General features: G+C 42.6%; 1 protein-coding gene across 1 annotated transcript in view; it reads left to right on the forward strand.

Moving 5' to 3' along the window:
- The first annotated feature begins 3522 nt into the window (after nucleotides 1-3522).
- LOC133549396 (high affinity choline transporter 1-like) overlaps nucleotides 3523-14127 on the forward strand; it is a 73404-nt gene continuing 62799 nt past the window's right edge. Inside the window, exon 1 of the mRNA XM_061894770.1 lies at nucleotides 3523-3681. The gene's annotated coding sequence lies outside the window, so the exon portion shown is untranslated. The remainder of the gene's footprint in view (nucleotides 3682-14127) is intronic.

Consider the following 14127-nt stretch of genomic DNA (forward strand, 5'->3'; position numbering starts at 1 on the left):
AGGGGGGACTGCACTTTTTCTCTTTTAATTTTGCCTCCAATTCCAAAAAGAGTGCAGTTCCCCTTTAAGAGAATTTGTTTGTGAAATTTGGGTCATATGGTTGCTTTTGGCCTCTGGTCGAGGGACCAAGCTTGAAGAAGAGAGATATCGCCACAGAGGCCAAGAAAACCTTTTTTTTTTTTTAATTCACCATAGATTTTAAAAACAACATTGTTATTCTCAACTTGCATGCCAACATAAAACTGAAAGAGGAAGTAGTCTCTGCATGGCGCTATAAATGCACCAAAACCACACCCACCACCCAAGGCCTCCAGGCTGAGAGACAAAGGTGCTGTAATACACCACAATACAAAAATGTTACACCCTGAGAATAGGTTGCAAAACTTTCAGCGTGCACTTTTTTCGCGGTTGTACCATTGACACCTTCACAAGTACCTCGATCCATGTGGAATTGTACAATTATAAAATGATTAAGTAACAGCCAACACCTGATGTCATGTAAGTGCTATTTATTTGTAGCAGACCTTGGCAAATTAAGGCCCGGGGGCCGCATGCCGCCCGTTGAGCTTCTCAATCTGGCCCGCCGGACATTCCCAAATAATTGTTTTAGATGTTTAAGATGTAAAGTGTAGCTGCCATTACGATGTGCAGTGATGTTTTCTAATGACTGTAAGTTTTCAACTATAATAAGTCTTTCAATGTTTGGAATCTGCATGATATACTAGTTACTATGGTCATCTAATTAGTTACTATGGTCATCTAATTAGTTACTTTGGTCACTATGAGATATCTCAGTTTGTAGGTGTTTTTTTTTTTTACCCTTTGCGTTCATATTTCACTGTTTGTTGCATTTTGGTTGTGTTTCGGTTGACTGTAAAATATGCTGTCAATATTCAGTGTTTTATCCTTCATAATTAATATTGTAAATACCACATTCTTTATTTTCATGTACATTCTGGCTGTCTCATTCAGTAAAAAAAAATGTCAAATTCCATTCTGTTTTTTTAAGGCAGTCTGTCATAACGTTTTTAGCTTTCAATCATTATTGTAAGGTTTTGTATTAGTATTCCAAAAAATAGATATTCCGGCCCCCAGACACACTTTTTTTATCTAAATCTGGCCCCCCGAGTAAAATAATTGAACCCTCGGAAAGCACCGTGACCTGATGACATTCTGGGCAAGGTGCTTAACGGATGTTCAGACCAGCTGGCTGGGGTTCTCACAGACATCTTCAACATCTCGCTGACCCAGGCTGTGGTACCATCATGCTTTAAGATGGCCACATTCATCCCAGTGCCTAAAAAACCCACAATCTCCTCCCAAGATTGTTACCGCCCTGTTGCACTCACCCCCATCATAATGAAGTGCTATGAGAGGCTGGTTAAGGAATATATTGTCTCCAGACTTCCCCCCACATTCGACCCATACCAGTTTGCTTATCTCCCTAACCGCTCCACAGAGGAGGCCATCTCCTCTGAACTCCACCTGAGCTTAGAACATCTGGAAGGAAAGGACACACAAGTGCGGATGTTGTTCCTGGACTTCAGCTCAGCATTCAACACCATCATCCCGCAGCACTTGGTGAGCAAACTGGCCTCCCTTGGATTCAGTACCCCCCAATGCAACTGGCTGCTTGACTTCCTCACAGACAGACCCCAATCTGTGAGAGTGGGCGACAACACCTCCAGATCCATCTCCCTGAGCACCGGCTCCACCCAGGGCTGCGTCCTGAGTCCGCTGCTGTTAACGTTGACTCATGACTGCTGCGTCAGGTCCACTACTAACCACATTGTGAAGTATGCAGACGACACGACAGTGGTGGGCCTCATCCGTGACAACAATGACCTGGACTACAGGGAGGAGGTGAAACATCTGGTTGACTGGTGCAAAACCAACAACCTGGTCCTGAATGTCAACAAGACCAAGGAGATCATCGTTGACTTCAGGAAGCACCAGTCCAGCCACGCTCCACTCTACATCAACGGCACAGCGGTGGAGATGGTAAGCAACACCAAATTCCTGGGGGTGCGGATAACTGACAATATAACCTGGTCCCTACACAGCGGAGCTCTTGTAAAAAGAGCTCAGCAACACATGCACTTTTTGCGCCGGATGAAAAGAGCACAGCTCCCTCCCCCCATTCTCACCACATTCTACAGAGGCACTATAGAGAGCCTGCTGACTAACAGCATCTCTGTCTGGACTGGAGCCTGCAATGCCTCAGACTGGAAGTATTTCCAGAGAGTGGTGAGGACGGCGGAAAAGATCATCAGGACTCTTCTTCCACCTATCCAGGAGATCCCAAAAAGCCGCTGCCTGACCAGGGCTCAGAAAATCTGCAAAGACTCCTCCCATCCCCACCAAGGACTGTTTTCACTGCTGGACTCTAGAACGGGGTTTTACAGCCTCAGAGGCAGAACCTCCAGGTTCTGTAACAGCTTCTTCCCTCAGGCCTTAAGACTCTTGAACGCATCATAATAAAATTCTCCCCCCAACTCCCCCCAAAATGGATTAACTCGCTGGAATAAAAAAAGGCAATATAACATACCGGTACATCCATAAATGTGGACACATGTGAAAAAGTGAATGAATGAATGAATGAATGAAATAAGTTTATTTTGGTCATATAATCAATCAAATCAATCAACCATTTTGTCTGATCAGTTTTACAGTACAGGTTATACGTAAACAATCATACACATTTACACACACACACACACACACACACACACACACACACACACACACACACACACACACACACACACACACACACACACACACACACACACACACACACACACACACACAAAAGAAAACAAATGACCGAAAAAGGAATAGGCTGAAGCCAAAGCTTATATTTGCCTATCCTATACCTTCACTGAAAATTAGATTGCCTGGAACATCAACGTTAAAAAAAAAAAAGAATCAATGGGATGAAAGTAATTGTCACTATATTTTATAATTTTCAATTATTTCACCCTTCAAGGTGAAATAATTGAAAATTATAAAAATTATAATTTTCAAAAAGTGCAATATATTTACAGTATCTGTACAGTAACCTATTTATGTATGTATATATATATGAATATATATATATATATATATAGGTATATATATGTATATATATATATATATATATATATATATATTTTTTTTTTTTTTTAAATATAATTATATATGCACCTTTTTTTATCCTGCACTACCGTGAGCTTATGTAACAAAATGTCGTTCTTATCTGTGCTGTAAAGTTCAAATTTGAATGACAATAAAAAGGAAGTCTAAGTCTTAAAGTCTGTATCTACTATGTGTGTCAGGTTGCCTTCAATGGTAGTTGGTTGTGGTACTTACTGTATTTTATTTAATTACATTTTTTTTTTACAATAAAAATAATAAATAGATTAAAGTATTTTCGTGAGCTTGCACGAGGCGGGTTGTCACGTTTACATTCGGCGTGGGTGCTTTTTTCCTCTGTGCGTTGATGTAGTGGGCGGTCTGACTTTTCGGGCATCTTGTTTCTGAAAATTTCCACTCGCCCTGACGGCGTTTGAACGCAACGCGGGGCGCCAGGCCAAACAATAGCGAGAAGACGCGCTCGTGCACAGCCGCTCTGGAAGCGGCAGATGTGAAGAGGAGGCACAAGAGTAGGAAGCAGCGACCATTCCCACTTCGAACCGAGAGGTGAGTCAACGTTGATGGGGAAGACGCTCAATCGAGCTGTTTCCTCTTTTGGGGGTCCGGAAAGTGAATGGCCGGTGGTAGGCGCTCACATCTGCGGTCACATTCACGGCTTCGGCATCCGGCGGTAGCTGCTAGCATAGATGCGAGGTGCGTTCCACGCAAGCGTACCTTGACTCATTTATAACGGCGTCAAACACGTTAGCTGTAACCGTTAAAAATGAGTGTCTAACGCCTTGGACAGAGTCAGACTCGTTTTCTTTCTTTTTTTGTTGAGTGTGTGAATGAATAAAAACATCTTTCACGCCAATCATTGGTCATCGGGGAAGATGGTGGTTTAATCTTTAAAAGACGGAACAGGGCCGTAGCGAAGGGGAATATGTGACAGGTCGACGAGAAAAAATCACATATTTTGTATTTTTCCCCTTGGGGACCGAAATAGTCTTTTCTTGTGATAAAGGGTTAGAAGCTGGCTGTGTGGATGATGATGATGATGACTGAACGTAAATTAAGTGTTGCCATGAAAGTGTACATTGATCATTGATTAGTCGCCACTTGCAGACATCTCCGCACTAGACATCGAGTTGACAGCATGGAGCTTTGGCTCGATGCCTACAGCTCTTGCACTTTAATTTGGAGGACCCAGGTGCGGACAGAAGCAGTGGCTGGACCAGGCAGGTTATGTTTGGTCAGTACAGACGCACGCACGCACGCACAAACACACTTACACACTCTTCACCGGGACTTTAAAGGGCTACTAAAATCCACTACTACCCACCACGCAGTCGGATAGTTTATATATCAATGATGAAATATTACTTTTTAGTTTACTAAATTACAATCTTAAATTTCCCCGGAGTTTCGTCTTGGAAACGTTGTGTAATGATGACGTGTGCGCGTGACGTCACGGACTGTTAGGAAATATTCGGCTTGCACCAATCGCAGCTAAAATTCATCTGCTTTAACCACATAATTACACAGTAATTATGTGGTTAAAGCAGATGAAGGCCATTTAAAGGCCTACTGACATGAGATTTTCTTATTTAAAAGGGGATAGCAGGTCCATTTTATGTGTCATACTTGATCATTTCGTGATATTGGCATATTTTTGCTGAAAGGATTTAGTAGAGAACATCCATGATAAAGTTCGCAACTTTCGGTGCTAAGAGAAAAGCCCTGCCTCTACCGGAAGTCGCAGACGGCGACGTCACATGTTTGATGGCTCCTCACATATTCATATTATTTTTAATGGGAGCCTCCAACAAAAAGTGCTATTCGGACCGAGAAAACGACAATTTCCCCATTAATTTGAGTGGGGATGAAAGATTCGTGCTTGAAGATATTGATAGCGACGGACTAGAAAAAAAACAAAAACGCGATTGCATTGGGACGGATTCCGATGTTTTTAGACACATTTACTAGGTTAATTCTGGGAAATCTCTTATCTTTCTATTGTGTTGCTAGTGTTTTAGTGAGTTAAATAGTAACTGATAGTCGGAAGGGTGTCTCCACGGGTGTCTTGACGTGCAGTGTCTCAGGGGGGTCGACGGCAGCTATGGACGGCACAAGCTCAGCTTTTCTCCGGTAAGAAGCGACTTTTTAACCACAATTTTCTCAGCGAAACCTGCTGGTTGACATGTGGTCGGGATCCATGTTCTCTTGACCGCGCTCTGATCCATAGGAAAGTTTCACCTCCAGGAATTTTAAACAAGCAACACATATGTCCAAAAAAACTGTATAATTATGCCGTTAAAGCAGACGACATTTAGCTGTGTGTGTGCGCAGCGCTCATACTTCCTAAAAACCCGTGACGTCTTGCGTACACGTCATCATTACGTGACGTTTTCAAGACGAAACTACCGGGAAATTTAAAATTGTAATTTAGTAAATTAAAAAGGCCGTATTGGCATGTGTTGCAATGTTTATATTTCATCATTGATATATAAACTATCAGACTGCATGGTGGGTAGTAGTGGGTTTTCTGTAGGCCTACTGAAACCCACTATATAGCTCGGTTGGTAGAGCGTCCGTGCCAGCAACTTGAGGGTTGCAGGTTCGATTCCCGCTTCCGCCATCCTAGTCACTGCTGTTGTGTCCTTGGGCAAGACACTTTACCCACCTGCTCCCAGTGCCACCCACACTGGTTTAAATGTAAAAAATAAATATTGGGTTTCACTATGTAAAGCGCTTTTAGTCACTAGAGAAAAAGCGCTATATAAATATAATTCACTTCACTTCACTTCACTACTACCCCACCACGCAGTCTGATAGTTTATATATCAATGATAAAATTAGGGCTGGGCGATATCGCATTTTTTTGATATCGCGATATTTTTAGGCCATATCGCGATATACGATATATATTACGATATTTTGCCTTGGCCTTGAATGAACACTTGATGCATATAATCACAGCAGTATGATGATTATACGTGTCTACATTAAAACATTCTTCTTCATACTGCATTAATATATGCTACTTTTAAACTTTCATGCAGAGAGGGAAATCACAACTAAGTCAATTGACCAAAAGTGTATTTATTAAAGTTATTAAGCAATGGCACAAACATTCAAGTCATTTCCAAAACATAAAGCGCAAGATTGTCAGAGACATTTTAAGTGTCAAATACAAATGAGCTGCATAATAGGAAATCAAATAGTATTTGTCCTTCACTATGTGGTATGTTACTAAGGTTATGAAATTCTCTTGATTCTTTAGCGAGTGACTTTACCAACGATGCTACATATTAGCAGTATTGCTATTTCTTATAGCAACGCATTTCCCCCCACACTTGAAAAATTACGGTTGTCTGTTCGACATATTCCCACTTGAAGCCGAACCACAGCCAGACGATGGAAACCCTGCTGTTTTTATTGGGAATTAAGTCTTCCTTCATTTGTTACCAGATCCGCAGCATCTTTCTTTCGTACGGCTATGTTAGCAGCTAACGTTAGCCACGCTTGCTCTCTGCCCTGCGACTGCGAGGACGTGTATGTGACGTATGATGTGACAGTTTGTGACGACTGTGCTCCTGCTTGTCTGCAAAAAGGAGAGACAGGAAAGAGCGAGGAGAGCCTGAAGTGTACGCCCGCAGCTAAAAGTCCTGCGTGTGAACGTATACTCCAATATTACGATATAGTCATTTTCTATATCGCACAGAGACAAACCCTCGATATATCGTATATATCGATATATCGCCCAGCCCTAGATGAAATATTAACATTGCAACACATGCCAATACGGCCTATTTAGTTTACTAAATTGCAATTTTAAATTTCCGCGAGTTTCTTGCTGAAAACGTCGCGGAATGATGACTTGTACGCGTGACGTCACAGACTGTTAGGAAATATTAGGGCTGCACCACTCGCAGCTAAAAGTCGTCTGCTTTAACCGCATAATTACACAGTATTTTGGACATCTGTGTTGCTGAATCTTTTGCAATTTGTTTATCTATTAATGGGGACTATAAAGAAAAATGCTGTTGGTGGAAAGCGGTGAATTGCAGCTGTCTTTAGCACCGAGATACAGCTGGTTGTGAAGCGGAGCGGTCAAGCGAACATGTTTCTCTACGTCAACCAGCATGTTTTTGGATGGGGAAATTGTGATATATATTATGCCGGAGACATCAGTGGATTATTCGTCGTCTTGCAGCAGCTGTCATGTCAAAAAAGGCAGCTGTGAGCTTGGCTCCTCGGTTTCTCTGAGACACCGCGTGTTCACAGCAGCCATCCGACCTCGAGGTATGTCTTTGCAATCTTTATAAATCTCACTAAAACACTATTAAAACAATAAGCAGATAAGGGATCTTCCAGAATTATCCTGGTAAATGTTTCTATTTACATCTGAAACGCTCACTTTGCCGCCGCCTGAGGCCGTCGCTTTTTTTTTTTTTTTCTAGTCTTTCACTATCAATATCCTAATTCACAAATCTTTCATCCTCGCTCAAATTAATGGGGAAATTGTCGCTTTCTCGGTCCGAATTGCTCTTACTGCTGGTGGCTCCCATTATAAACAATGTGAATATGTGTGGAGCCCTGCAACTGGTGACATCACGCGCACACAAGGCAGGGCTTTTCTATTAGTGACCAAAAGTTGCGAACTTTATCGTCGATAAAATCCTTTCAGCAAAAATATGGCAATATCGTGAAATGATCAACTATGACACATAGAATGGACCTGCTATTCCTGTTTAAATAAGAAAATCTCATTTCAGTACGCCTTTAACGCTTTGATCCTATTCTGATTCCTGGAGTCCTGGCGTGTGGATTCAATTCAGATTCAATTCTCGATTCAAATTGATTTTCATATAATAATCATAATAAAGCTTTTTCAAAACAGGTTAGAAAAGCCCCTTCTGGTTGCATAAAGATGCCCTACAAATTTATTTTTAAAATGTAGTTTTACACACACACACACACACACACACACGTATATATATATATTTATATATATATATATAATATGTGTGTGTGTGTATATATGTATGTATATATATGTATGCATGTGTATATTTATATACAAACCCCGTTTCCATATGAGTTGGGAAATTGTCTTAGATGAAAATATAAGCGGAATGCAATGATTTGCAAATCATTTTCAACCCTTATTCAGTTGAATATGCTACATAGACAAAATATTTGCTGTTCAAACTGATAAACATTTTTTTTTTGCAAGTAATCATTAACTTTACAATTTGATGCCAGCAACGCATGAAAAAGAAGTTGGGAAAGGTGGCAATAAATACTGATAAGTTGAGGAATGCTCATCAAACACTTATATGGAACATCCCATAGGTGTGCAGGCTAATTGAAAACAGTGGGTGCCATGATTGGGTATAAAAGCAGGTTACATGAAATGCTAAGTAATTCACAAACAAGGATGGGGCGAGGGTCACAACTTTGTAAGCAAATTGTTGAACAGTTTTAGAACAACATTTCTCAACGAGCTATTGCAAGGAATTTAGGGATTTTACCATCTACGGTCAGTAAAATGAATGAATGAATGAATGGTTTATTTTGAGCCATGCAAACAAAACAAGAGAATGACATAAAATACAAAAGAAATATATAGATACATTATTTTTACACCTACATTGAAAACATTACATGTGACTAATCTTTTGTAGATGTCAAGATTGGCTCAAAAGGGAGTGGGAAGAAGTAAACTTATTAGGTCCCACCCCCATACATATACAATATATATATATACAATATATAATACAATAATATATATAATATAATTCAATTCAGTGGTTGCTGCTATATATTTTATATATAAAATACATTTAAATTCATACACACTTACATATATACATATGTACACACACATATGTACACAACACACACATATGTACACACACACACACACATATATACAATTTATATATATATACATAAATATATATATATATATATATACACACATACATACACATAATCACATACATACACACATGCATATACCCAAAACACACACACACACACACACACACACACACACACACACACCTAATATAAATACTATAAATATAATAGTATATATAATATACACTTTTGTCTAAACATTATTAACAGTTTATGGTGCCTATGGGAACAAGCTTTCATTTTGACTGTGATATTAGTGGTTAATAGTGGATCTGTGGCTGTGGAGCTACTGCCCCTGATCAACAGGACCTGAGGACCACTCTTGCTATGTGTCCTATGCTGTGCTTTAAAAGAGACGAGGGGAGCCCCCTGCCAGAGGAGTTATCCACGAACATAAGATCCCCCACTCGCCTGCCCTGTACTCCAGATAGTGTACCCAAATCCCTTTCCTTAGTTTCCATCGGCACCAATTCTTTAGTCAGAATTCATATTTGTTTTTACATTTGCAAAAAAATAGTATTACTCAAATTGCATATAGGATTGTTTGCACACACACACACACGCACGCACGCACGCACGCACGCACGCACGCACGCACACACACACACACACACAATTCAATGTATTTCTCTTTTTGATACTAATTCATATAGTTTAACTAGTTGGGTGATGTCATAGAAGTAATAATGATATCAACAATGACTAAACAATAATAATATCGATAATGATAACAATAATAATAACAATATGAACAATATCAATAGCAATGACAATAAATGATGACAATAATACATATAAAATAATGAAGATGATGATGATGATGATAATAACAACAACAACAATAATAATAATAATCATTATTAGCCAGTGATGGAGTTTAACACTTAGGCATCCATGCTCACATTCATATACATTGCCCATACCATTTTTTTGTATCTTGTTTTAAACTGATGGACATTTGGACATTGCTTGAATCCTTTGATGTATTGTTAAATTGTTGTCTGTAATATCAGAGGATTGATTGTATGCCATTGAATGAACTTGTTGATGTACTTTTTAACTCTCCTTGTCCCACTAATTCACATATTTATTCAACCAGGACTTTTGCTTGTTCAGGTGATCCGTTCAGTTTTATGAATATTTTACAGTTTGTGACCCAAGTATTCTGTATTTTGTTTTGTTTCCTTAAATGCCTGGCTCTTTTTGCAATATCTGCATTCCTTTTGATCAGGTGATCATTCAAATATACGTTGGTGCCTTTTAGCTTTCTCCCTTGTTTCATTAGTTCAGTCTTTCTTTTCCTGTTGACGAACCTCAGGATGACTGCAGGCATGACGTCCCTCTTCACAGGCAGAGGATGACACGCTTCGATTGAGTTCTTGTCCAGATGAATGTCTCTGGAAGCTAGAAAGTCCACAACCTGCTCCTCCACCGAGCCAGCCTCCGGGTCCCCAGATGCACTCCCGCTCCCCGCAGCATGTGCATATGAGCGGGGTTTAACATTTAGCCCCTTCACAATCACATCATTCAGTCTAGAATACTGCTCCAGATCTTCCACTTTCCTCTCCAACTCGCCAATCTTCTTATCCCTCTCCTGGATGCACATACGGAGCTCCGTGACTTCATCCATGAGTTTAAGAATTATATCCTGTTTAATCCGGAGGTCATTTACGTCTTGTGATAAAAACTGTAGTGACTTTTTAATGTCCTCATTTTCCTCCGCCGCTGGGGTTCTCTTCGGTCCCATGACAACGAGCCCTTAAGACCCCACAGTCTGGTTAAAGATGATATTTGGCTGCTCAGCGATGTGTCGACAACTTCTGCGTCTTTGTTAGCAGCTAACAAGCTAAGCTAACTGGCGAGCTAATCTTAGTCAGCATGAAACGCGTCAAAATGCTTCTCGCGCACCGAGACAATCTTATCACTAAATAAAGACTCAAAGATGTATTTTATACTCCGCTTTGTTGTCCTTTTCTTTGAGTACTGCAAGAACCTGACTGTCCAACTTTAATTCACGCGTGACGTCATCCAACTATGAACAGGCATGAGTATCAGAAGAAGCATGGCATGAAGTGAGCAGTGGTAATGTCGCCAGACAATCATCAAAAGGTTCAGAGAATCTGGAGAAATCACTGCATGTAAGCCATGATATTACAGACCTTTGAGCCCTCAGGCGGTACTGCATCAAAAACCGACATCAGTGTGTAAAGGATATCACCACATGGGCTCAGGAACACTTCATAAAACCACTGTCAGTAACTACAGTTGGTCGCTACATCTGTAAGTGCAAGTTATTGTAAGATACATCTTCAGATGCACTGGGACACATTCTCAGTGATGTGCCTGAGATCACCGGGGGTTTCGGGTCTTTCAACATCATATCCCCTCCTTCAGGTGACCCAGCCAGGGTTGATCAGACCCCAGCTTGTGTCCCAGTAGCATTGGCCCACAGTTCGTTCCTCCTGATCCAAAGCCATCTAGAGGCTCTCTCTGCTGCCTCCATGGTGGCCTTAATGGCCTTCCTTTTCCCATCACCTGTGATACCAAGTAGTGTAAACACCTTGCACAGTGAGCGGCCAGCAAAGCCTCTACACCCCACTTCAATGGGCTCACAACGTGCCTTCCAGCCTTCTCTGCGGCATTGCTCGACTTGCTCCTGGTACTTTGACCGCTTCCGCTCGTTTGCCTCCTCTATGCGATCATCCCAAGGAACTGTCAGCTCTATCAGTAGCACCTGCCGTGAAGATAATGATGTAAGCAAGATATCTGGCCTCAACAAAGTTGTTGTGACGTAGTCTGGAACCTTGAGCTGCTTGCCCAAGTCCACTCGAAGATCCCATTCCAATGCTGAGGTGAGAAGCCCGGCTGCTGTTTTGGGCTGTGACTGTGGGTGCTCTCCAGCCTTGACAAAGGTTATTATCCTCTTACCCAGTTGTTGTTATTTGCTGCTGTTGTTTGCCACGGCTTTAGCTATGGGTTCAGCAACAGTCTTCAGCACTTGGTCGTGCCGCCAGCGGTAGAGGCCCTTCCCCAAAGTTTTAGAGCAGCTACTTAAGATGTGCTTCAGTGAGCCTTTCCTGGAGCACAGCACACAGGCTGGAGAGTCATTCATGCCCCAGAGATGGAGATTGGCTGGGCTGGGTAGGACGTCGTAGACAGCTTGAAACATGAACTTAATGCGCTGGGGTTCAGCCAACCTGATCCCAGACCAGGTCACCCTCCTCTCCAGTGCACCATCCCACCTTGTCCATGCTCCTTGCTGCTGCATACCCACCATCCTGCTGGTTCGCTCCTCCTCAACCTCTGCATGCACCTCCTTCAGGACTAGGTGGCGTTTGTCTTTACCCCGTGCCTTCTCATAGTGAGGTTGGGGGAAGGATCGAAGCCCAGCATGGCCTGTTGTCACCGTGCCCACCAGGGCCTTATGTCTCAGCCGAGACTCAGCTCTCTCCAGGCTTTCCTGAGCCCTCCACTTTCTGCCAGTTCGCACCACGATGCCTGCTGATGCCACTTTAGAGTCCTTGTCACGATAGAGCAAAGCCTCTCACTTGCGAGAGACCCTGAATCCTCGTCCAGGCTACTAAAAGGGAGCTGGAGCTTGTTGGTCTTCCCATACAGTGCTGTGCTGCACAGGCTGCGTGGAAAGCCCATCCATCGGCGGAGGTAGCTGCTGATCTTCCTCTCCAGAGTCTCCACTGTTGACAGGGGAACTTCAAACAACAACAGAGGCCAGAGTATTCGGGGTAAAACGCCATGCTGGTAAATCCACACTTTAAACCGTCCAGGTAAGCCAGACTTGTCTACAGCAGATAACCACGTCTGCAGCTCTTTGATGGTCGTTTGGATTGCTGCAGTATCCCTGAGACTACAGTCAAAGACCTTGCCCAGGCTCTTGACCGGTTTCTCTGTGATACATGGGATTGCTGTGCCATTCACGAAGAAGCGGAATTTGTCTGCCAATTTTCCCTTCTTCAGAACCATCGACCTGGATTTAGTTGGTTAAAAGCTCATTATTGCCCAGGAGATGAGCTTTTACAGGCCCTGGAGTATCCATCTTGCGCTGGGCACTGATGTGGTTGTGACTGTGAGATCATCCATTAAGGCTCTGATGGGGGGCTGTCGAGTTCCAGACATTGACAGAGGGCCTCTGCATTTCGTTTCAGCTGCCTTGACTACCATGTTCATTGCTAGGGCAAAAAGGCAAACTGAGATTGTACACCCAGTTATAATGCCCTTTTCAAGACTGTGCCAATCTGATGTTTTGCTCCCGAAGTGACCCTGAGCCTGAAGTTCCCGTAGTAAATCAGGATGAGGTCCTTGATCTTTTTGGGTACATGGTGTCGGTCCAGGGTAGTCTCCACGAGCTTGTGGGGAGTGGAGCCGTACGCATTGGGAAGGTCAAGTCCAAGCACAGCAAGATCTCCCACGCCTTCCTGATCAGCCGGGAAACTACACCGGTTTGTTCCAGGCATCCTGACACACCTGGGATTCCACCTTTCTGGACCGAGGTGTCAATGTAGTTATTCTTGAGGAGGAAGTCAGTCAACCTTCTGGAAAGGATGCTGAAGAAGATCTTTCCCTCTACGCTAAGGAGGGAGATGGTCCTGAACTGCTCCAGCTTGGTGGAATTCTCTTCTTTCGGTATCTAAACACCCTCAGCCTGCCTCCACTTGTCTGCAACAGTTCCTCTGCGCCAAATCACTCGCTGGATCCTCCAAAGGATTCTAAGGAGTTCCGGGCATCGCTTGTACACCTTGTAGGGTATTCCACTGTGTCCTGGAGCTAAACTGGCTCTGGTTGCAGTAACAACCTCCTGGATTTCTTTCCAGGTGGGTTCGCTGGTGACGAAATTGACAGTAGGAGATGGTATGTCCAATAAGGCACTGAGGGGCCCTAGCTCTTTCTCTTCATCAGGGTCGCTCAAGTTGTTTATGAAGAAGTTGTTAACTTCTTCTTTGAAGCAAACTAGACACCCACTACGCTTCTGCCCAAACAGCTGTTTCCAAATGGATTAGCTATGGATAAAGTTCGCTCCCTGGCTCTCTCTCTCCTGCGCCTCCTGTGCCATTCAGCTCTACGTAGGGT

Source organism: Nerophis ophidion, linkage group LG03, assembly GCF_033978795.1.
Source record: "Nerophis ophidion isolate RoL-2023_Sa linkage group LG03, RoL_Noph_v1.0, whole genome shotgun sequence".
Taxonomy (NCBI): Eukaryota; Metazoa; Chordata; class Actinopteri; order Syngnathiformes; family Syngnathidae; genus Nerophis; species Nerophis ophidion.